We start from the raw sequence: 24,854 nt of genomic DNA, 5'->3' as shown, positions 1-24,854 counted from the left end.
CACAGCACAGAGGCCCCACACAGAAGAGGAGCCGCCGCACCAGAGCACAGCAGCCGCCGCCGCCACTCCCAGCACTGAGACCCCCACGCTGCACCGCTACGATAAGGTAATGGGGGATACTCACTTTCCTGTGAGACGCCCCCTCGGCATCAGGATCACTCCCCCCCCCCCCCCCCAAAAGGCACATATTCACCGGCCCTATAAGACGACATAGGGTGTATAAGAAGACCCCCGACTTTTAAGAAGATTTTATATTTTAACTGGTAAAGTTGGGGGGTCGTCTTATACGCCCAGTCGTCTTATACGCCGGAAAATACGGTATATATATATATATATATATATATATATATATATATATATATATATATATATATATATATATATATATATATATATATATATATATATATATATATGATATTCTGGTATTGGACATGTATTGGGCTTGTTATTTAATGAAAGCAATAACCAATATTCTGAAAACTAGGGGCTCTGCTGCCTCATTCAGGGGTCCGCTCAGAATTCACATTGCAGCCTCAGTTTGGTAATTTTTGGGATATCTTCACATAAGTAGTTTATAACACTGATATTTCTCTTCACAATCTGAGAATTTTTCATCCAATATCTTCCTCCTTACACCAGGGTCCACACGTCTTACTCCTATTTAGAGCAGGATTACTCTATGTCTAAGGTTCATGTTGGAAATTTATAGCGACCTCAATCCTAAATCTAATGCCTTTCTTACACAGGAGTTTTGGAGATTGTTGTGATTTTCCTTTTTGCAATAGCCTCTGGGTTTATTGCGGCTTTTGTTTCTGAAGTTGTGGCGTTTGCCACTAATAAATGTCGACGATGTTGTTCCTGGTAAGTTACTGGTATTATATTCATTATTTATAGCTAGAAAGACCTGCACATAGTAGCCATTATTATATATCTGCAGTGTATGTAATGGAGGTGGGGATATATAAAATTAGATGGGTTAATGTAGAATAATGGATACTTCATCCTTTCCACCATGAGAGCTAGTGATGATCACTGGACAAAGCATAATATGTTGTTTCTGTGTGATAATTGTGTATGAGCTGGGCATAGTGACAATAATAATAATGGTTGGCTGTCTAATGCCGCCCCAGATTTTACTGGATTAGGTAAAATGTTACAGGAATCTCAGTGTTTTTGCCGTCTTACTGGAGATCCTTAGTTAACCTGAGGGAATGATTCTAATGGCCAACCTTTGATGTTTACACACACAGGACGACTCATCAAGAACCTACATGAGGCCAAAATACATTTAATGCACTCCCACACAGTAAAGAAACCCAAAAATAACTATAGAAGCACAAATGGCCCAAATAAACTACCAACCATTATGAATGATTCATCAAAAAAACATAGACATAATTTAAAGCATGTTATATAAGAGTATGGGACACAGAGCTCCATACCACCCAGGAAGCAAATCAACATGATATCAAAATTATAAGAGTAACATACAAAATGCACAATCCCATATATCTATAATGATAGGCCAAGTGGCCAAATGATTGCGGTTACTATAGTAAATAAAGCCAAGAGTGACTGAAGTAACAGAGCAAGTATAGATGTTGGGTAATAAATGGAAGAGAGACCTGGGTGGAAATGAACCGAAATCCCAATGCATTAGCTTCTTTCATGGGGTTCACCTGGATATATAGGATTATAGATATATAGGATTGGGCATTTTGTATGTTACAGCTATGGATGTCATTTTGATTTGTTTCCTGGGTGGTAAGTGTTAGGAGTCGAGTTTCCTCTGCTGCACAGGGGGAATCTCGATCCGTGTCTGCTGCAGTCTCCCATTCTCCATCGTCCGCAGTGGAGCCTGCTCAGCGGAGACGTCGGTCCCAGCGTCTCACTGAGCCTGATTCTGTGCAAAGGGTTACTGCTACCTCTCCAGGCTCTGCTATTGTACCCTGCACTGATCTGCGGCGAGCAGGCTTTTCTGGGACTAAGTCCTGCTTTGCACACACTGAGCATGCCCAGGGTAAGATCTCTCAGTGGAGATCAAGGGTCACATGCTCAGGTACTGCAGCCAAATCTATTGGTCCTTCTAGGAAGGTCCTGTAGGTATGCAGGCTCTGTGGCAGTCTCTCATTGGTCCTTTTTAGGAAGGTCCTGTACATGCTGCAGCTATTTAAGGCTCGCATGGCCGCACGGCCATGTGCTAGTATCTTCCAAAGTTACGTGCTTTGTGCCACTGTGGTCATGTGCTTGAATGTGTTCAGGGACCCGGCTGAAATAAGCCCCTAGAATGCTGGCATCTCCGGCGAGGAGATTGTGTATGAGTGTATTCAGGGACCTGGCTGAAATAAGCCCCTAGAATGCTGGCACCTCCGTCGAGGAGTGTTGTGTGCATGCATGACCACTGACTGCTCTCATCTGGGTAGTTAGCCTGTGCCTCTGTGAGAGTCTAACAGGGCACAGAGCTTTGCTTTCTCGGCCGCGCTGTGAAGCTAACAGAGCTGGTTCATACCGCCATATTGTGCCGCCATTCACTTAGCAGCAGGATCTTTCCTGCATGGTGGATCCCGGGTTGCGAACGCACCAATCCCATCAATAAATATATTCGGTGCGTTCCGCAAACCCTAACAGTATACTAGCGCCAGGATCTGGCTAAGTAATGGCGAATGAACAGCGGTTGCAGGGGTACATCCAGCTGCTGGAGGGTCGGTTGACGTCTCTTGAGCGTGCAACCTCGGCGGTGGATGTTACCGCAATAGCTGTTCAGGCTGCTAGCGTGGCAGCAGCAGCTTTACCCACTGCCACCTCTGTTCCGACCATATCTCACCTCCCATTGCCTGAGAGATACTCTGGGGACAGTAAGTCCTGTAGGGGTTTCGTGAGCCAGTGTGGTATACACCTCGAGCTCCTGGCTGCACGTTTTCCCACAGAGCGGGTAAAGGTGGGATTCATAATCTCTCTTGTCGGACAGGGCGTTGGAGTGGGCTATGCCGCTGTGGGAGCACAACGATCATGTGGTGCGGAGAGTTCCTCGGTTTCTGGACACTCTGAAACAGGTCTTTGTAGGACCTCAAGTCACCCATGATACAGCGCTCCAGCTGCTGGCTTTGACTCAGGGTTCAGACATGGTCAGTCATTTTGTGGTTACCTTCCGGATGTTAGCGTCTGAGTTGGAATGGCCGGATAAAACCCTCATTCCCGTATTTTGGCGGGGGCTGGCTGACCATGTGAAGGACGCTTTGGCTTCTAGGGAGATTCCCGCCACACTGGAGGAGCTTATAGCTGTATCAACTCGCATAGACCTTCGTTTTCACGAGCAAAGGTTGGAGCGAGCCCAGTGTAGGCAGAGGTTTTGGCTGGCTCCCACCTTCGCCAGACCTCTGGAATCTCCAGTCCAGGCGTCCGAGTCACATGAGACCATAGAGGTGACACGAGCGGGACCCAAGTCCCAGTCCGCTCGTGCACATAAGGTCTGTCATGTTTGCTGGCAGTCAGGACATCTTGCCTCCAAGTGTCCTCAGCGGCCGGGGAAACGTCAGCATCTAGTGGCAGTAGGAGGAGGTACACTAGACACGGCGATGTTTGCCTCAAAGTTGTCCTTCAAGGGGACAATTACCTTTGGCCCATCCACTCTTATGGTTGAGCTATGCGTGGACTCTGGGGTGGAGGGTAATTTTAGGTCATCCGCTTTCGCTCAGCGTCACGCAATACCCCTGGTTATGCTCGCCAAACCAGTCACCGTTCGAGTGGTAAATGGGTCGACACTACCCTCTCAGATTACCCACCAAACCATTCCTATCATGCTTTCTGTGTCTCCATCACATCAGGAGATTATCTCCCTATTAGTCATTCCTGAGGGAATTGATGAGGTCCTGTTGGGGATACCATGGCTACGCTACCATTCTCCTCATATAGAGTTGTCCTCAGGGAGAATTTTGGGATGGAGTAAATCCTGCGAGGGTAGATGTTAGAGGGAGTGCGTTCAGGTTGCTACAACTCAGGTACCCGCAGATCTTTCCTCTTTCCCCAAACACTATTGGCCCTATGCAGACGTGTTCTCCAAAAGGGCTGTGGAGACCCTTCCGCCTTACCACCCCTATGACTGTCCTTTTGACTTCTTGCCTGGTGCTGAGCCTCCCCGGGGTCGAGTTTATCCGTTATCTCTCCCGGAGACGGAGGCAATGTCTCAGTATATCCAAGAGAATCTTGCAAGAGGATTCATTAGGAAGTCAGTGTCACCTGCAGGGGCAGGGTTCTTCTTTGTACAGAAGAAGACAGGAGACTTACGTCCATGCATAGATTACAGGGGTCTTAACGCTATCACCGTTAAGAACAAGTACCCATTACCCCTGATTTCTGAGCTTTTTGATAGGCTACGGGGAGCAAGGGTTTTTACAAAATTAGATCTGCGGGGTGCCTATAACCTGATTTGCATCCATGAGGGGGACGAATGGAAGACGGCTTTTAACACCAGGGATGGGCATTATGAATACCTGGTGATGCCCTTCGGGCTCTGTAATGCGCCAGCCGTTTTCCAAGACTTTGTGAACGACATTTTCCAGGATATGCTCACCACCTCGGTCGTAGTCTATCTGGATGATATTCTCATCTACTCTCCAGATATTGACTCCCATTGGAGAGATGATCGCAAAGTCTTCGACCTCTTACGGGCAAACTCCCTCTACGCCAAGTTGGAGAAGTGTGTGTTTGAGCAGGAATCCTTGCCTTTCCTTGGCTATATCATCTCTGCCCAGGGTTTGGCTATTGATCCTGCCAAGCTACAGGTTGTGATGGACTGGCAGGAACCCCATTCTCTTAAAGCGGTGCAGCGCTTTATGGGGTTCATTAATTACTATCGCCAGTTCATTCCACACTTCTCAACTTTGGTAGCTCCCTTGGTTGCCCTCACCAAGAAGGGAGCAAATCCCAAGTTGTGGTCAGAGGAGGTCTCCAAGGCCTTTCTCTCGATTAAGTCACACTTCGCTAGCACTCCCATCCTACATCGCCCCGATGTAGATAAGCCATTTATCATGAAGGTGGATGCCTCATCCGTTGGTGCTGGAGCAGTCCTTTTCCAAAGGGATGCTCAAGGTCGGAAGAATCCTTGCTTCTTTTTCTCCAAGACCTTCACACCAGTGGAGAGGAATTATTCCATCGGGGACAGGGAGTTGCTAGCCATGAAGTTGGCTTTTTCAGAGTGGAGACACCTCTTGGAGGGAGCTCGCTTTCCCTTCCAAGTGTTCACTGACCACAAGAACTTGGTGTATGTACAGACGGCCCAGCGGCTGAATTCTCGCCAGGCTAGATGGTCCCTGTTCTTCTCCCGGTTCCATTTTACTCTCCATTTTCTCTCCGGGGAGAAGAACACTCGTGCCGATGCTCTCTCCCGCTCTGTAGTGTCATCTGAGGAGGAGGAGGAGCCTTGGCTTATTGTCCCTTCTGAGAGCCTGAGAACTGTGGCTCCGGTTTCGCTTGAGTCTGTGCCCCCGGGCAAGACTTTCGTACCAGTGAATTTGCGACCGGAGGTTCTCTCTTGGGCTCACTCGTCAAGAGTTGGTGGACATTTTGGGACCAAGAGGACATCTGAGCTTTTGGCGAGGACGTACTCGTGGCCGCATATGGCTCGTGACGTCGGGGACTATATTCGGGCATGTGTCTCCTGCGCCCAGAATCGGTCTCCTCGGCAACGGCCTGCTGGGTTACTTTACCCCATGCCGGTGGCAGACAGACCCTGGGAAATGGTCGGGATAGACTTCGTGGTGGGCTTACCCAAGTCTCGTAGCTGCACCGTTATCTGGGTAGTCACTGATCATTTTTCCAAGATGGTGCATTTGGTGCCGCTTCCACGGTTACCTTCTGCATGGGCATTGGCGGCTTTGTTCATTAAACATATTTTCTGCCTACATGGAATGCCTGATAAAATTGTCAGTGACCGGGGTCCCCAGTTTGCATCTCGGTTTTGGAGAGAGCTCTGCCGTTTACTCAGCATAGAGCTGAATCTCTCCTCTGCATATCATCCCGAGACGAATGGGTTGGTAGAGAGAATCAACCAGACCCTGGTGACATACTTGCGACATTTTGTCTCTGCTAGGCAGGATGACTGGGCTTCTTTGCTACGTTGGGCGGAATTTGTCTTGAACAATGCCGTAGCCGATTCCACTGGTCAGAATCCTTTTCTCCTCAATTACGGCCAGCATCCGTGTGTCCCTGTGCCCATGCCCGTGTCATCCACCGATTCTAGGGTGGCAGACTGGGCGGTGGAGGCACGTGACATCTGGGATCACACACAGGATGCCATCCGGCCTCCAAGGAGAGAATGAGGGTTTCGGCCAATACACGCCGGTGCCCCTCTCCGACCTTTGCTCCTGGCGACATAGTGTGGCTCTCTGCCCGTAACATCAGGCTGCGAGTTGAGTCCACTAAGTTTGCGCCTCGCTACATTGGCCCGTTCAAGGTTCTGGAACAGGTCAACCCTGTGGTCTACAGTTTGGCTATTGCTCCACGCCTTGGTATCACCGATACCTTTCACGTTTCTCTCTTAAAGCCCGTTCATTTGTCCCGGTTTTATGAGTCATCTGCCGGGACATCGGGTTCATCCACGGATGAGTTTGAGGAGAATGCTATCATAGGGTGCAAGGTGGTACGTAGCAAGAAATTTTATCTGGTGGATTGGAAGGGTCACGGTCCAGAGGATAGAACCTGGGAGCCTGTGGAGCACATTCGGGCTCCGCTGCTCATTGCAGCTTTTGAGCATAGCGAGGCTCAAGGAGGGGGGGGGCCCTAGGAGGGGGGGTAATGTTAGGAGTCGAGTTTCCTCTGCTGCACAGGGGGAATCTCGATCCATGTCTGCTGCGGTCTCCCATTCTCCATCGGCCGCAGTGGAGCCTGCTCAGCGGAGACGTCGGTCCCAGCGTCTCACTGAGCCTGATTCTGTGCAAAGGGTTACTGCTACCTCTCCAGGCTCTGCTATTGTACCCTGCACTGATCTGCGGCGAGCAGGCTTTTCTGGGACTAAGTCCTGCTTTGCACACACTGAGCATGCCCAGGGTAAGATCTCTCAGTGGAGATCAAGGGTCACATGCTCAGGTACTGCAGCCAAATCTATTGGTCCTTCTAGGAAGGTCCTGTAGGTATGCAGGCTTTGTGGCAGTCTCTCATTGGTCCTTTTTAGGAAGGTCCTGTACGTGCTGCAGCTATTTAAGGCTCGCATGGCCACACGGCCATGCGCTAGTATCTTCCAAAGTTACGTGCTTTGCGCCACTGTGGTCATGTGCTTGAATGTGTTCAGGGACCCGGCTGAAATAAGCCCCTAGAATGCTGGCACCTCCGGTGAGGAGTGTTGTGTGCATGCATGACCACTGACTGCTCTCATCTGGGTAGTTAGCCTGTGCCTCTGTGAGAGTCTAACAGGGCACAGAGCTTTGCTTTCTCGGATGCTCTGTGAAGCTAACAGAGCTGGTTCATACCGCCATATTGTGCCGCCATTCACTTAGCAGCAGGATCTTTCCTGCACGGTGGATCCCGGGTTGCGAACGCACCAATCCCATCAATAAATATATTCGGTGCGTTCCGCAAACCCTAACAGTAAGGATCTCTGTGTCCCATATCCCTATATAATATTTTTAAGTTATGTCTGTCATGCTTTCTGATGAATCATTAATAAAAGTTTTTGTTGTATTTCGTCCTTGTTTGCTTTCATAGTTTTTTGGGTGTATTTGTCAATCAGCCTATAAGAAAAAGAACCTGACGGGAATTGAATAGCTCTAGAGTCACATCAAAAGTTGTCTTCTTCGGGACCATTTTGGCTTATTAATGTGTCTTATTTTCCTGATAAACTCTTTTTGTATTCTGGTGGTTCACTCCAACCAACTACAAAGCAGGATACACTTTTCTGACTGTTGAAATAGAAGATATCGGAGATCACAGAACATGAGAATACTTAGAAGTGATTTTTAGAATTTTAATAAATACACAGAATAGTTGTGAGACCAAGTGTAGATATATGTGATGCATTTTTCTCTTAAGTTATTACAAGCTTCCTAATTGTCTTAAAGAGATTATAAATCCAAAAAATAAAACATTTTGTAACGGCAATTCCCATAATTCTAAGCTAATCATTGGGGATCCCATCTCTACACCTCCGAGCAATCAGCTGTTATAACGCAAAAAAACTGCTGGTATTTAATATTTCTCATGCTTTAAAGCTGAATAGGACATATAATATGACATTGGCTTTCTACTCTGGCTAATTTGGAAGAGAGTGGGGGTCAAAAGTGGGCGACCACCTCTACAATGTTCAAATTAGCTGGAGTAGACTTGCATCAACAATCTTTTTAAACACAAAGTCCCACCTGTCTGCATTATCCTGCACAGTGCATCAATGTATCTACTTACTTACTTTAACTCCTGTACAGAAAGATAAAGGCTTTTCAATGCTTTTTATTATTATTATTATTATTATTATTGTTTAAGGTGCAGTAAAAAGGATCGAGGAACAGATGATTTATTAGAAGTAATTATAGATAATCCAGGTAAAAACAATCAGAAATGATCATGGGTAGGGTTGAGCGAAACGGGTCGATCATTTTCAAAAGTCGCCGACTTTTGGCTAAGTCGGCGTCTCATGAAACCCGATCCGACCCCTGTGCTTGTCGGCCATGCGGTACGCGACTTTCGCGCCAAAGTCGCGTTTCAATGACGCGAAAAGCGCCATTTCTCAGCCAATGAAGGTGAACGCAGAGTGTGGGCAGCGTGATGACATAGATCCTGGTCCCCACCATCTTAGAGAAGGGCATTGCAGTGATTGGCTTGCTGTCTGCGGCGTCACAGGGGCTATAAAGGGGCGTTCCCGCCGACCGCCATCTTACTGCTGCTGATCTGAGCTTAGGGACAGGTTGCTGCCGCTTCGTCAGAAGCAGGGAGAGCGTTAGGCAGGGTCCACTAATCACCAAACCGCTTGTGCTGCAGCGATTTCCACTGTCCAACACCACCTTCGGTGTGCAGGGACTGTGGAAGCTATTTTTTTTTTTTTTTCCCTCAGCGCTGTAGCTCATTGGGCTGCCCTAGAAGGCTCCGTGATAGCTGTATTGCTGTGTGTACGCCACTGTGGAAACCAACTGCTTTTTTCAAAGCACATATCCTCTTGTTCCTTTCTGCACAGCTATCTTTTCTGTTTGTCCACACTTTTTATTTAATTTGTGCATCAGTCCACTCCTATTGCTGCCTGCCATACCTGGCTTAGATTACTGCAGGGAGATAGTAATTGTAGGACAGTTTTTTTTTTTTTTTTGTTTTTTTTGTGGGAGATTAAGATTGGCATTTCTGCTACAGTGCCATCCCTGTGTGGGCCATCTCTCACTGAGTGGGCCATAGAAAGCCTATTTATTTTTTCCGTGATTTGTGTTCTAAATTCTACCTCAACACAAAAACACTACATCAATCAGTGGGAGAAAAATATTGGCCTCAGTCAGGGCTTGTGTGCCACTGCTGTGTGTGCTATCTCTCATTCAGTGGGCTATAGAAAGCCTATTTATTTTTATTTTTTTTTAATATTATTTGGTTTCTAAAGTCTCCCTGAAAAAAAAAAAAAAAACCTAAAAAAACAGTGGGAGAGTAATATTGCCCTTTCAGCTTGTGTGCCAGTCTTGACTCCTGGGTGTGCCACCTCTCTCCCTCTCATTCAGTGGGCCATAGAAAGCCTATTTTTTTTTTTTTTTTAAATATTATTGGGTTTCTAAAGTCTCCCTTAAAAAACAAAAAATACATAAAAAAACAGTGGGAGAGTAATATTGCCCTTTCAGCTTGTGTGCCAGTCTTGACTCCTGGGTGTGCCACCTCTCTCCCTCTCATTCAGTGGGCCATAGAAAGCCTATTTTTTTTTTTTTTTAAATATTATTGGGTTTCTAAAGTCTCCCTTAAAAAACAAAAAATACATAAAAAAACAGTGGGAGAGTAATATTGCCCTTTCAGCTTGTGTGCCAGTCTTGACTCCTGGGTGTGCCACCTCTCTCCCTCTCATTCAGTGGGCCATAGAAAGCCTATTTATTTTTTTTTTAAATATTATTGGGTTTCTAAAGTCTCCCTGAAAAAAAAAAAAAACATAAAAAAACATTGGGAGAGTAATATTGCCCTTTCAGCTTGTGTGCCAGTCTTGACTCCTGGGTGTGCCACCTCTCTCTCTAATTGTGGGCCATACAAAGCCTTTTTTTTTTTTTTTTAATATTATTGGGTTTCTAAAGTCTCCCTTAAAAAACAAAAAATACATAAAAAAACAGTGGGAGAGTAATATTGCCCTTTCAGCTTGTGTGCCACCTCTGTCCCTCTCATTCAGTGGGCCATAGAAAGCCTTTTTTTTTTTTTTTTTTTTTTTTAATATTATTTGGTTTCTAAAGTTTCCTTGAAAAAAAAAAATACATAAAAAAACAGTGGGAGAGTAATATTGCCCTTTCAGCTTGTGTGCCAGTCTTGACTCCTGGGTGTGCCACCTATCTCTCTCATTCAGTGGGCCATAGAAAGCCTTTTAATTTTTTTCCTTCATTTGTGTTTTAAAATCTACCTCAACACAAAAACAATACATCAGTCAGTGGGAGAAAAATATTGGCCTCAGTCAGGGCTTGTGTGCCACTGCTGTGTGTGCTATCTCTCATTCAGTGGGCTATAGAAAGCCTATTTATTTATTTTTTTTTTTAATATTATTTGGTTTCTAAAGTCTCCCTGAAAAAAAAAAAAAAAACCTAAAAAAACAGTGGGAGAGTAATATTGCCCTTTCAGCTTGTGTGCCAGTCTTGACTCCTGGGTGTGCCACCCCTCTCCCTCTCATTCAGTGGGCCATAGAAAGCCTATTTTTTTTTTTTTTTAAATATTATTGGGTTTCTAAAGTCTCCCTTAAAAAACAAAAAATACATAAAAAAACAGTGGGAGAGTAATATTGCCCTTTCAGCTTGTGTGCCAGTCTTGACTCCTGGGTGTGCCACGTCTCTCTCTCATTCAGTGGGCCATAGAAAGGCTATTTATTTTTTTGTTTTTTTTAATATTATTTGGTTTCTAAAGTCTCCCTGAAAAAAAAAAAAAAAACATAAAAAAACAGTGGGAGAGTAATATTGCCCTTTCAGCTTGTGTGCCAGTCTTGACTCCTGGGTGTGCCGCCTCTCTCTCTCATTCAGTGGGCCATAGAAAGGCTATTTTTTTGGGGGGGGGGGTTTTAATATTATTTGGTTTCTAAAGTCTCCCTGAAAAAAAAAAAAAAAACATAAAAAAACAGTGGGAGAGTAATATTGCCCTTTCAGCTTGTGTGCCAGTCTTGACTCCTGGGTGTGCCACCTCTCTCTCTCATTCAGTGGGCCATAGAAAGGCTATTTATTTTTTTTGGTTTTTTAATATTATTTGGTTTCTAAAGTCTCCCTGAAAATAAAAAAAAAACTTAAAAAAACAGTGGGAGAGTAATATTGCCCTTTCAGCTTGTGTGCCAGTCTTGACTCCTGGGTGTGCCACCTCTCTCCCTCTCATTCAGTGGGCCATAGAAAGCCTATTTTTTTTTTTTTTAAATATTATTGGGTTTCTAAAGTCTCCCTTAAAAAACAAAAAATACATAAAAAAACAGTGGGAGAGTAATATTGCCCTTTCAGCTTGTGTTCCAGTCTTGACTCCTGGGTGTGCCACCTCTCTCCCTCTCATTCAGTGGGCCATAGAAAGCCTATTTATTTTTTTTTTTAAATATTATTGGGTTTCTAAAGTCTTCCTTAAAAAACAAAAAATACATAAAAAAACAGTGGGAGAGTAATATTGCCCTTTCAGCTTGTGTGCCAGTCTTGACTCCTGGGTGTGCCACCTCTCTCTCTCATTCAGTGGGCCATAGAAAGGCTATTTATTTTTTTGTTTTTTTTAATATTATTTGGTTTCTAAAGTCTCCCTGAAAATAAAAAAAATACATAAAAAAACAGTGGGAGAGTAATATTGCCCTTTCAGCTTGTGTGCCAGTCTTGACTCCTGGGTGTGCCACCTCTCTCCCTTTCATTCAGTGGGCCATAGAAAGGCTATTTATTTTTTTGTTTTTTTTAATATTATTTGGTTTCTAAAGTCTCCCTGAAAAAAAAAAAAAAACATAAAAAAACAGTGGGAGAGTAATATTGCCCTTTCAGCTTGTGTGCCAGTCTTGACTCCTGGGTGTGCCGCCTCTCTCTCTCATTCAGTGGGCCATAGAAAGGCTATTTTTTTGGGGGGGGTTTTTTAATATTATTTGGTTTCTAAAGTCTCCCTGAAAAAAAAAAAAAAAAACATAAAAAAACAGTGGGAGAGTAATATTGCCCTTTCAGCTTGTGTGCCAGTCTTGACTCCTGGGTGTGCCACCTCTCTCTCTCATTCAGTGGGCCATAGAAAGGCTATTTATTTTTTTTGTTTTTTTAATATTATTTGGTTTCTAAAGTCTCCCTGAAAATAAAAAAAAAACTTAAAAAAACAGTGGGAGAGTAATATTGCCCTTTCAGCTTGTGTGCCAGTCTTGACTCCTGGGTGTGCCACCTCTCTCCCTCTCATTCAGTGGGCCATAGAAAGCCTATTTTTTTTTTTTTTTAAATATTATTGGGTTTCTAAAGTCTCCCTTAAAAAACAAAAAATACATAAAAAAACAGTGGGAGAGTAATATTGCCCTTTCAGCTTGTGTTCCAGTCTTGACTCCTGGGTGTGCCACCTCTCTCCCTCTCATTCAGTGGGCCATAGAAAGCCTATTTTTTTTTTTTTTAAATATTATTGGGTTTCTAAAGTCTTCCTTAAAAAACAAAAAATACATAAAAAAACAGTGGGAGAGTAATATTGCCCTTTCAGCTTGTGTGCCAGTCTTGACTCCTGGGTGTGCCACCTCTCTCTCTCATTCAGTGGGCCATAGAAAGGCTATTTATTTTTTTGTTTTTTTTAATATTATTTGGTTTCTAAAGTCTCCCTGAAAATAAAAAAAATACATAAAAAAACAGTGGGAGAGTAATATTGCCCTTTCAGCTTGTGTGCCAGTCTTGACTCCTGGGTGTGCCACCTCTCTCCCTTTCATTCAGTGGGCCATAGAAAGGCTATTTATTTTTTTGTTTTTTTTAATATTATTTGGTTTCTAAAGTCTCCCTGAAAAAAAAAAAAAAACATAAAAAAACAGTGGGAGAGTAATATTGCCCTTTCAGCTTGTGTGCCAGTCTTGACTCCTGGGTGTGCCACCTCTCTCCCTCTCATTCAGTGGGCCATAGAAAGCCTATTTTTTTTTTTTTTAAATATTATTGGGTTTCTAAAGTCTCCCTTAAAAAACAAAAAATACATAAAAAAACAGTGGGAGAGTAATATTGCCCTTTCAGCTTGTGTTCCAGTCTTGACTCCTGGGTGTGCCACCTCTCTCCCTCTCATTCAGTGGGCCATAGAAAGCCTATTTTTTTTTTTTTTAAATATTATTGGGTTTCTAAAGTCTTCCTTAAAAAACAAAAAATACATAAAAAAACAGTGGGAGAGTAATATTGCCCTTTCAGCTTGTGTGCCAGTCTTGACTCCTGGGTGTGCCACCTCTCTCTCTCATTCAGTGGGCCATAGAAAGGCTATTTATTTTTTTGTTTTTTTTAATATTATTTGGTTTCTAAAGTCTCCCTGAAAATAAAAAAAAAAAGTTAAAAAAACAGTGGGAGAGTAATATTGCCCTTTCAGCTTGTGCGCCAGTCTTGACTCCTGGGTGTGCCACCTTTCTCTCTCATTCAGTGGGCCATAGAAAGGCTATTTATTTTTTTTGTTTTTTTAATATTATTTGGTTTCTAAAGTCTCCCTGAAAATAAAAAAAAAAAGTTAAAAAAACAGTGGGAGAGTAATATTGCCCTTTCAGCTTGTGTGCCAGTCTTGACTCCTGGGTGTGCCACCTCTCTCTCTAATTGTGGGCCATAGAAAGCCTTTAAATTTTTTTTCCTTCATTTGTGTTTTAAAATCTACCTCTACACAAAAACACTACATCAGTCAGTGGGAGAAAAATATTGGCCTCTGTCAGGGCTTGTGTGCCACTCCTGTGCGTGCCATCTCTCATTCAGTGGGCCATAGAAAGGCTTTTTTTTTTTTTTTTTTTTTTTAAATATTCTTGGGTTTCTAAAGTCTCCCTGAGAAAAAAAAAAAAATTAATTAGGTGGGAGATTAATATTGACAATAGTGCTTGAGTGACAGTCCTGCGTGTGTGTCATCTCTGTGATTTGGTGCCACAGAAAACAGAGTGTGTAACATTGTGCCTGATTTTCTTTGTGGTCTCACCAACCTGTTAAGGGATATAGAAATCATACTGAAGTTATAGCTCACCGTGTAAGTTGTTTGACAGCAACAAATAAAGTTACTTTGGTTAAGATTTTAAAACAATGAGGAAGTCTGGTGCAAGAGGTCGTCGTGGGCGTTCATTGTCAGCTGGTAATGATGGTAGTGGTAGTGGAGCATCAGGTGGTCGTGGGGATAAAAATATTCCACCTAAGTCTGGAGCTGTGGAGCCAGTTTCGTCGTCAGGCTACACAAGGCCTCGAACGCTCTCTTTTCTGGGAGTAGGAAAACCGCTTTTAAAGGCGGAGCAGCAACAGCAAGTTTTGGCTTACATTGCAGACTCAGCCTCTAGCTCTTTTGCCTCCTCTTCAGAAAATGGTAAATGTAAAAGCAGCGCGTCGCTTGTGGATGTTCACGGTCAGGGACAAGTCACTTCCTTGTCCTCCTCAGCAAAAACTGCAAAAAGAGAGAAGGATGCAGCAGGCGACACAACGGGTCACTCCATGGAGCTCTTTACACATACCGTCCCTGGCTTAGAAAGTGAAACATTTAACAGGCCATGCCCATTACAAGTAGATTCTGACATGGAGTGCACTGATGCACAGCCACAGCCAGAGTACTATGCTGCTCCTTTGACTCAGACCACCACATTGCCCTCTCAGGGTACAGATCCACAATCAGACCCTGATGAGACTATGTTGCCCCGCCACGAACGCTATACCACCGACCGACACAGTGACACAGACGAAGTTGCACACGAGCTCGAAGAGGAGGTAATAGATGACCCAGTTATTGACCCCGATTAGCAGCCATTGGGGGAACAGGGTGCAGGCGGCAGTAGTTCAGAAGCGGAGGTGGAGGAGGGGCCGCAGCAGGCATCAACATCGCAACAGGTTCCATCTGCCGGGCCCGTATCTGGCCCAAAACGCGTGTCAAAGCCAAAACCTGTTGGAGGACAGCGTGGCCATCCGGTTAAAGCTCAGTCTGCAATCCCTGAAAAGGGATCCGAGTCTAGGAAGAGTGCAGTCTGGCATTTTTTTAAACAACATCCAACTGATCAGCGCAAAGTCATCTGTCAAAAATGTTCAACTAGCTTAAGCAGAGGTCAGAATCTGAAAAGTCTAAATACTAGTTGCATGCATAGACACTTAACCACCATGCATTTTCAAGCCTGGACTAACTACCAAACGTCCCTTAAGGTTGTAGCACCCTCGGCCAATGAAGCTAGTCAGCAACGCAACATCCCTTCCGTCACTGTAAGGCCACCATTTTCCGCACCACCGGCAGTATCTGTGCAGGTTTCTTTGCCAGCCAAAAGCAGTCAGGGTCAGGGAATCACCAGTTTTGTAGGAGGAAATATTGCATCTAGGGCACCGGCGGAAACAATACCGTCTCCAACCGTCTCTCAGTCTGCCATGTACACCGGCACACCCGAAAGTTCCACGATCTCCAGCTCTCCAGTCCAGCTCACCCTACATGAGACTCTGGTTAGAAAAAGGAAGTACTTATCCTCGCATCCGCGTACACAGGGTTTTAACGCCCACATAGCTAGACTAATCTCGTTAGAGATGATGCCCTACCGGTTAGTTGAAAGCGAAGCTTTCAAAGCCCTGATGGAGTACGCTGAACCACGATACGAGCTACCCAGTCGACACTTTTTTTCCAGAAAAGCCATCCCAGCCCTGCACCAGCATGTTAAACAGCGCATCGTCCATGCACTCAGGCAATCTGTGAGTACAAAGGTGCACCTGACTACAGATGCATGGACCAGTAGGCATGGCCAGGGACGTTATGTGTCCATCACGGCACACTGGGTGAATGTGGTGGATGCAGGGTCCACAGGCGACATCAATTTAGGGACAGTTGTGCCTAGCCCACGGTCTAGGAAACAGTTGGCTGTAGGCGTTCGCACCCCCTCCTCCTCCTCCTCCTCGTCCTCCTGCAGAAGCTACAGCTCTTCCACAGAACGCAGTCTGCCAACCACTCCATCGGCAGATGACACTGTTGCACACCAGTTGTCCCATTATGGGCCAGCTACTGCCAAGCGTCAGCAGGCTGTATTGGCTATGAAGTGTTTGGGCGACAACAGACACACCGCGGAAGTTCTGTCCGAGTTCTTGCAACAAGAAACGCAGTCGTGGCTGGGCACAGTAGATCTTGAGGCAGGCAAGGTAGTGAGTGATAACGGAAGGAATTTCATGGCTGCCATCTCCCTTTCCCAACTGAAACACATTCCTTGCCTGGCTCACACCTTAAACCTGGTGGTGCAGTGCTTATTGAAAACTTATCCTGGGTTCTCCGACCTGCTCCTCAAAGTGCGTGCACTTTGCTCACATATCCGACGTTCGCCTGTACACGCCAGCCGTATGCAGACCTATCAGCGGTCTTTGAACCTTCCCCAGCATCGCCTAATCATAGACGTTGCAACAAGGTGGAACTCAACACTGCACATGCTTCAGAGACTGTGCGAACAGAGGCGTGCTGTTATTTATTTGTGGGAGGATACACGGGCAGGCAGTAGGATGGCAGACATGGAGTTGTCAGGTGTGCAGTGGTCTAAGATACAAGACATGTGTTAAGTCCTTCAGTGTTTTGAGGAATGCACACGGCTGGTTAGTGCAGACAACGCCGTAATAAGCATGAGCATCCCCCTAATGCGTCTGCTGATGCAAAGTTTGACGCACATAAAGGAGCAGGCGTCTGCACCAGAGGAAGAGGAAAGCCTTGATGACAGTCAGCCATTGTCTGGTCAGGGCAGTGTACAGGACGAGGTAGCGGGCGAAGAGGAGGTGGAGGACGAGGAGGATGATGGGGATGAGTATATTTTTAATGCCGAACCTTTCCCTGGGGCACAGGAAATTGGTTGCGTGTCACGGCCGGGTTCTGGTTTTTTGAGGGACACAAGTGACGTAGATTTGCCTGCAACTGCCCCTCAACCAATCACAACCGGAGATTTGACAACTGGAACTTTGGCCCACATGGCGGATTATGCCTTACGTATCCTAAAAAGGGACACACGCATTACGAAAATGATGAACGATGACGATTACTGGTTGGCCTGCCTCCTTGATCCACGCTATAAAGGCAAATTGCAAAATATTATGCCACATGAGAACTTGGAACTAATATTAGCAACCAAACAATCAACTCTTGTTGACCGTTTGCTTCAGGCATTCCCAGCACACAGCGCACGTGATCGTTCTCACACGAGCTCCAGGGGGCAGCAGACTAGGAGTGTTAGGGGTGCACACATCAGAAGTGGCGTTGGACAGAGGGGTTTTCTGACCAGGTTGTGGAGTGATTTTGCTATGACCGCAGACAGGACAGGTACTGCTGCATCAATTGAAAGTGACAGGAGACAACATTTGTCCAGTATGGTTACTAACTATTTTTCATCCCTTATCGATGTTCTCCCTCAACCGTCATTCCCATTTGATTACTGGGCCTCCAAATTAGACACCTGGCCAGAATTGGCAGAATATGCATTGCAGGAGCTTGCTTGCCCGGCAGCAAGTGTCCTATCAGAAAGAGTATTCAGTGCTGCAGGTTCAATATTAACCGAAAAAAGGACTCGTCTGGCTACCCAAAATGTTGACGATCTAACATTCATTAAAATGAACCACAACTGGATTTCAAAATCTTTTGCCCCACCTTGCCCGGCCGACACCTAGCTTTCCTATGAAAAGCTCTTGCCTGTGAATTACTTTTCTAATGTCTAATTTGCTGCAGCTGATTGTACAGCATACGACATGTTTACACCTCCCTAAATGGCCAAACTCCCCACACGGGGCCGTGGTATCGCGACTTGGCGCAAGCACCCGTGAGACTGTGGTGTGTGTGAAGAGGTGGGTGTGCTCGCTTTTGGTTGACGGCATTGCTACTGGGTCCCTCATAGTACAATGTAGTGTCTCTGGCGGTGGTGGTGCGCACCCAACGTCAGACACACCATTGTAACATGAGGGGCCCTGGGGCGGTCCCGCCGGCCTCAAGAGAGTTCCCCCCTACCCCAGCTCAAAATGTGCTCTACCACGTGCAAAATTATGTCGCACAGCTCTACCAATCTTTAGTCTATTCGCTGACATCATTCAATGTCTGGCACTGACAATACAAATTTGTAGACATCTATGATGCAACTTAAAGTAGTCTGTGTCTGTGTCCTATATTGGCACCATTAAATAGTTACTGCCAAATTACTATGTCAGAAACTCAGTAGATGAGCCCACCCCTGTACCTAAGTATGCCACCTTTTTTTTTGTTTTGGTTGTTTTGCGAGACATTAACATCTATTTATATTTTGGGAGTACTGGGACAGACACTCCTTGCACTACTCCTCCACTCACCACCAAGCTGCCTGTGTATCCATGTAACCGCTGTAAAACTGCCATGAGCCTATTGTTTGTTATTTTAGGCCTTTGATAGCCTGTCTGCGGCCCCTACTTGCAATACTCCTCCACTCACCACCAAGCTGCCTGTGTATCCATGTAACCGCTGTAAAACTGCCATGAGCCTATTGTTTGTTATTTTAGGCCTTTGATAGCCTGTCTGCGGCCCCTACTTGCAATACTCCTCCACTCACCACCAAGCTGCCTGTGTATCCATGTAACCGCTGTAAAACTGCCATGAGCCTATTGTTTGTTATTTTAGGCCTTTGATAGCCTGTCTGCGGTCCCTACTTTAAATACTCCTCCACTCACCACCAAGCTGCCTGTGTATCCATGGAACCGCTGTAAAACTGCCATGAGCCTATTGTTTGTTATTTTAGGCCTTTGATAGCCTGTCTGCGGTCCTTACTTTAAATACTCCTCCACTCACCACCTAGCTGCCTGTGTATCCATGTAACCGCTGTAAAACTGCCATGAGCCTATTGTTTGTTATTTTAGGCCTTTGAAGCCTGTCTGCGGTCCCTCCTTCCACTAGTCCTCCACTGGCCAGACCACTGCTGCCCGTGTACCCCTGGAACCAATTATAAAGTGCCTACAGCCAGCCCATTTTTTTATGTTAGGCCTTTGAAGCCTGTCTGCGGTCCCTCCTTCCACTAGTCCTCCACTGACCAGACCACTGCTGCCCGTGTACCCCTGGAACCAATTATAAAGTGCCTACAGCCAGCCCATTTTTTTATGTTAGGCCTTTGAAGCCTGTCTGCGGTCCCTCCTTCCACTAGTCCTCCACTGGCCAGACCACTGCTGCCCGTGTACCCCTGGAACCAATTATAAAGTGCCTACAGCCAGCCCATTTTTTTATGTTAGGCCTTTGAAGCCTGTCTGCGGTCCCTACTTTAAATACTCCTCCACTCACCACCAAGCTGCCTGCCCGTGTATCCATGTAACCGATGTAAAACTGCCATGACTGCCTACTGTTTGTTATTTTAGGCCTTTGATAGCCTGTCTGCGGTCCTTACTTTAAAGACTCCTCCACTCACCACCTAGCTGCCTGTGTATCCATGTAACCGCTGTAAAACTGCCATGAGCCTATTGTTTGTTATTTTAGGCCTTTGAAGCCTGTCTGCGGTCCCTCCTTCCACTAGTCCTCCACTGGCCAGACCACTGCTGCCCGTGTACCCCTGGAACCAATTATAAAGTGCCTACAGCCAGCCCATTTTTTTATGTTAGGCCTTTGAAGCCTGTCTGCGGTCCCTCCTTCCACTAGTCCTCCACTGACCAGACCACTGTTGCCCGTGTACCCCTGGAACCAATTATAAAGTGCCTACAGCCAGCCCATTTTTTATGTTAGGCCTTTGAAGCCTGTCTGCGGTCCCTCCTTCCACTAGTCCTCCACTGACCAGACCACTGCTGCCCGTGTACCCCTGGAACCAATTATAAAGTGCCTACAGCCAGCCCATTTTTTTATGTTAGGCCTTTGAAGCCTGTCTGCGGTCCCTCCTTCCACTAGTCCTCCACTGGCCAGACCACTGCTGCCCGTGTACCCCTGGAACCAATTATAAAGTGCCTACAGCCAGCCCATTTTTTTATGTTAGGCCTTTGAAGCCTGTCTGCGGTCCCTCCTTCCACTAGTCCTCCACTGGCCAGACCACTGCTGCCCATGTACCCCTGGAACCAATTATAAAGTGCCTACAGCCAGCCCATTTTCTTATGTTAGGCCTTTGAAGCCTGTCTGCGGTCCCTACTTTAAATACTCCTCCACTCACCACCAAGCTGCCTGCCCGTGTATCCATGTAACCGATGTAAAACTGCCATGACTGCCTACTGTTTGTTATTTTAGGCCTTTGATAGCCTGTCTGCGGTCCTTACTTTAAAGACTCCTCCACTCACCACCTAGCTGCCTGTGTATCCATGTAACCGCTGTAAAACTGCCATGAGCCTATTGTTTGTTATTTTAGGCCTTTGAAGCCTGTCTGCGGTCCCTCCTTCCACTAGTCCTCCACTGGCCAGACCACTGCTGCCCGTGTACCCCTGGAACCAATTATAAAGTGCCTACAGCCAGCCCATTTTTTTATGTTAGGCCTTTGAAGCCTGTCTGCGGTCCCTCCTTCCACTAGTCCTCCACTGGCCAGACCACTGCTGCCCATGTACCCCTGGAACCAATTATAAAGTGCCTACAGCCAGCCCATTTTCTTATGTTAGGCCTTTGAAGCCTGTCTGCGGTCCCTACTTTAAGTACTCCTCCACTCACCACCAAGCTGCCTGCCCGTGTATCCATGTAACCGATGTAAAACTGCCATGACTGCCTACTGTTTGTTATTTTAGGCCTTTGATAGCCTGTCTGCGGCCCCTACTTGCAATACTCCTCCACTGACCACAATGCTGCCTGCCTGTGTATCCATGTAACCGATGTAAAACTGCCATGACTGCCTACTGTTTGTTATTTTAGGCCTTTGATAGCCTGTCTGCGGCCCCTACTTGCAATACTCCTCCACTGACCACAATGCTGCCTGCCTGTGTATCCATGTAACCGATGTAAAACTGCCATGACTGCCTACTGTTTGTTATTTTAGGCCTTTGATAGCCTGTCTGCGGCCCCTACTTGCAATACTCCTCCACTGACCACACCAATGCTGCCCGTGTACCCCTGGAACCTATTTAAAAGTTCATAGAGCCTAGTTATATATTTTATTTACTATTAATAAGGCCATGATGGACTACGCTGTACCACGCTACAAGCTAACCAGTCGACACTTCTTTTGCGAGAAAAGCCATCCCAACCCTCCACCAGCATGTAGAATACCGCATTGTCCATGCACTCTGGCAATCTGTGAGTACAAAGGTGCACCTGACAACAGACGCATGGACCTGTAGGCATGGCAACGGAAGATTACGTGTCCATTACGGCGCAATGGGTTAATGTGTTGGATGCATGGTCCACAGGGGACAGCCTACTAAGTCTGTCTGCAGTCCCTAATTCAAATTGTCCTCCACTGTCTAAATCGGAGCTTTCACCTTCTGGCTTTCGGCCTATAGTATCAGAAATTAAACTGCATTTGGCCTTCAACTTTGGTTAGGGCCTACTAACGGCTTATGCCCCTGCCTGGTGTTGTCCTCAACTGAATAAAGCTGAGCTTCAACCTTCCGGCTCTCATTAAGTGGTTTGTAAAAAACAAAATGGTGGTTAGGGCCTACTAACGGCTTCTGCCCCTCCCTGGTGTTGCCCTCAACTAAATAAAGCTGAGCTTCAACCTTCTGCTCCAAATTACCATTTTAAAAAATGCAATAGGCTTTTCCGGCCTACTAAAGGTGTCTGTCTGTGTGCCCCTGCCTGGTGTTGTCCTCAACTGAATAAAGCTGAGCTTCAACCTTCCGGCTCTCATTAAGTGGTTTGTAAAAAACAAAATGGTGGTTAGGGCCTACTAACGGCTTCTGCCCCTCCCTGGTGTTGCCCTCAACTAAATAAAGCTGAGCTTCAACCTTCTGCTCCAAATTACCATTTTAAAAAATGCAATAGGCTTTTCCGGCCTACTAAAGGTGTCTGTCTGTGTGCCCCTGCCTGGTGTTGCCCTCAACTAAATAAAGCTGAGCTTCAACCTTCTGCTCCAAATTACCATTTTAAAAAATGCAATAGGCTTTTCCGGCCTACGAAAGGTGTCTGTCTGTCTGCCCCTGCCTGGTGTTGTCCTCAACTGAATAAAGCTGAGCTTCAACCTTCTGGCTCTCATTAATTGGTTTGTAAAAAACAAAATGGTGGTTAGGGCCTACTAACGGCTTCTGCCCCTCCCTGGTGTTGTCCTCAACTGAATAAAGCTGAGCTTCAACCTTCCGGCTCTCATTAATTGGTTTGTAAAAAACAAAATGGTGGTTAGGGCCTACTAACGGCTTCTGCCCCTCCCTGGTGTTGTCCTCAACTGAATAAAGCTGAGCTTCAACCTTCCGGCTCTCATTAATTGGTTTGTAAAAAACAAAATGGTGGTTAGGGCCTACTAACGGCTTCTGCCCCTCCCTGGTGTTGCCCTCAACTAAATAAAGCTGAGCTTCAACCTTCTGCTCCAAATTACCATTTTAAAAAATGCAATAGGCTTTTCCGGCCTACTAAAGGTGTCTGTCTGTGTGCCCCTGCCTGGTGTTGTCCTCAACTGAACAAAGCTGAGCTTCCACATTCTGGCTTTCGCCCTATACTATCAGATATTAAACTGCATTTGGCCTACTAGTGTGGTTAGGCCCTTGAAACAGTGTCTGCTGCTCTTGGGTTTGCTACTCCACTGAACAAAGCAATGCCGCCTGTTTAGTCCTGTTACCAATTTTGAACTGCATTTAGCCTACTTTATTCTTTGGCCCTATATCTGTTTCCTCCTCATCCTGCCCATTGCCCAGCCACTGCTAAATGAGTCTGCTGGTACATTGACCTAGACCACTACATTCCCCTTGTACTCTACACAGCCAGAATCTGACCCTGCTGAAAGTAAGGTTCCCCTTCCCGCATGTTATACCACCTTACACAGGGACAAAGAGGAAGGTGCAGATGAAAGTGCAGGTTCCTTCATCAGGTGGGGGGGCATACTCGTTGGCGACGTCACTGGCACAGGGCCCCTCAGAGTATGCAAAAGTGTCGCTGCTGGTGGGAGGCGCCCCCGCCATGCAAACACACCGCCGTACTTTGAGGGGCCCTGTGCCAGTGCCAATGCGAACGAGTGGGCCCCCCCCTGCTTGCTCAGGATCACAGCACTTGCAACGTTTAAATACTTACCTTTCCCTGCAACACCGCCGTGACGTAGTCCGCATTTCCTGGGCCCACGAAAAACTTGAGCCAGCCCTACTCCCCCCACAACTTTTGCCAAATGACCCCCAATTCCCTATGCCCAACTATTATTATACAGTTAATTAAGATTGGCAAGCTTCAGAAACAAGAATGGATGTTTTTGGCATTAAAATGGGCACTGTAGGTGTTTTCCTGGCCTCCACTCACTGCCGACTATGCTTCCCCATTGACTTGCATTGGGTTTCGTGTTTCGGTCGATCACCGACTTTTAGCGATAATCGGCCGACTGCACTCGACTCGACTCTGGACAAAATCGGGTTTCCCAAAACCCTACTCGATCTTAAAAAATTGAAAGTCGCTCAACCCTAATCATGGGTTCTAACAGAAAATATCTCGCTAATTAATCACCCGATAGAATAAGATGTGATTTACTTCTGTTTGATTCCATATAAGTCTGTATCAGGATATGTTCACATGCAGCATTTATACAAATTAAAAGCTGTTTTTAATATATCAGCAAAAGCTATGAAATCTCACGTACGCGCTTGTTTTTTTCTAACTGAATAACTGTAGCATTTTTAAAATCTACAGCATGCCAATTCTTTTAGTGTTTCTGTAGCGTTTTTTCAGCCATAAAAACCAATGAGAAAGTGAAAAAGGCTGCAAAAAAACACAAAAGCGCTTTTAATTAATAACAGTTTCTTTTTTTTTTTAAAGATGTATAGTAGGCAAAGCACACATGTACTCTACTCCCGCTCTCAAAAAATGCTGCAAAAAACACCAGAAATGCAAATTTTAGCATTTTTACAACTGAGAAAGTATATCCAGTGTGAACACTGCTTATTTAGATGTTAGTTTTTCTTATACGAGCAAGCACTAACCATGCTTTTCACCAACATCTATGCCACTTATGATAATCTATGGCCTAATTCACATGACCAATGACTTGTCTTTGAACCAAGTGGTCTGCACTGAGGCACGGAGACTTGTCCGATATTGATTGTCAGATTCAAATCGCAACTACAAGTCTATAGATCCATGAAAAAAAATCGGATAGTACTGTCCACTTTTCATTGACTGTTTTATAGGAAACTTTGAGAATCCTACATCAGTTTTTCTTTTTCTTCCAAGAAACACTGATGAAACTCTGACAAAAATCTCACGGTAAAATCTGGCACTGACCAAACTCTGATGACGGTCACTGATCAAAACACTGATGAAACTTGGACCGCTATCTATATATTGCATTCATAATGTGTCATTAACATACTTTAGAGCTATAGAACTATTTACATTTTCTGTTTTTCTGTCTAACAGATATTCTCTTCTATAACTTCAAGGAAGAGGAAATTGTGCACTGGGTGAGTTCAGTGGAAGGCTGAAAGAGTGGAAGAAATGTGCTGAGATACCAACATGATTTTGAGATAACACCACAGAAATTTTTTTTAAAATATCAT

The 24,854-nt window shown here is 45.5% G+C and overlaps 1 long non-coding RNA gene across 1 annotated transcript; it reads left to right on the top strand.

Annotated features, from left to right (window-relative positions):
• Positions 1 to 746: 746 nt before the first annotated feature.
• On the top strand, positions 747 to 24,824 carry LOC143808257 (uncharacterized). Its single transcript, XR_013221914.1, has 3 exons — positions 747 to 864; positions 8,473 to 8,531; positions 24,715 to 24,824. It is a non-coding gene; the product is annotated as an uncharacterized LOC143808257 (long non-coding RNA).
• The last annotated feature ends 30 nt before the right edge of the window (positions 24,825 to 24,854 follow it).

Source organism: Ranitomeya variabilis, chromosome 2 (genome assembly GCF_051348905.1).
Source record: "Ranitomeya variabilis isolate aRanVar5 chromosome 2, aRanVar5.hap1, whole genome shotgun sequence".
In the NCBI taxonomy this organism is placed as follows: Eukaryota; Metazoa; Chordata; class Amphibia; order Anura; family Dendrobatidae; genus Ranitomeya; species Ranitomeya variabilis.
This window is presented reverse-complemented; position numbering and strand designations above follow the sequence as displayed.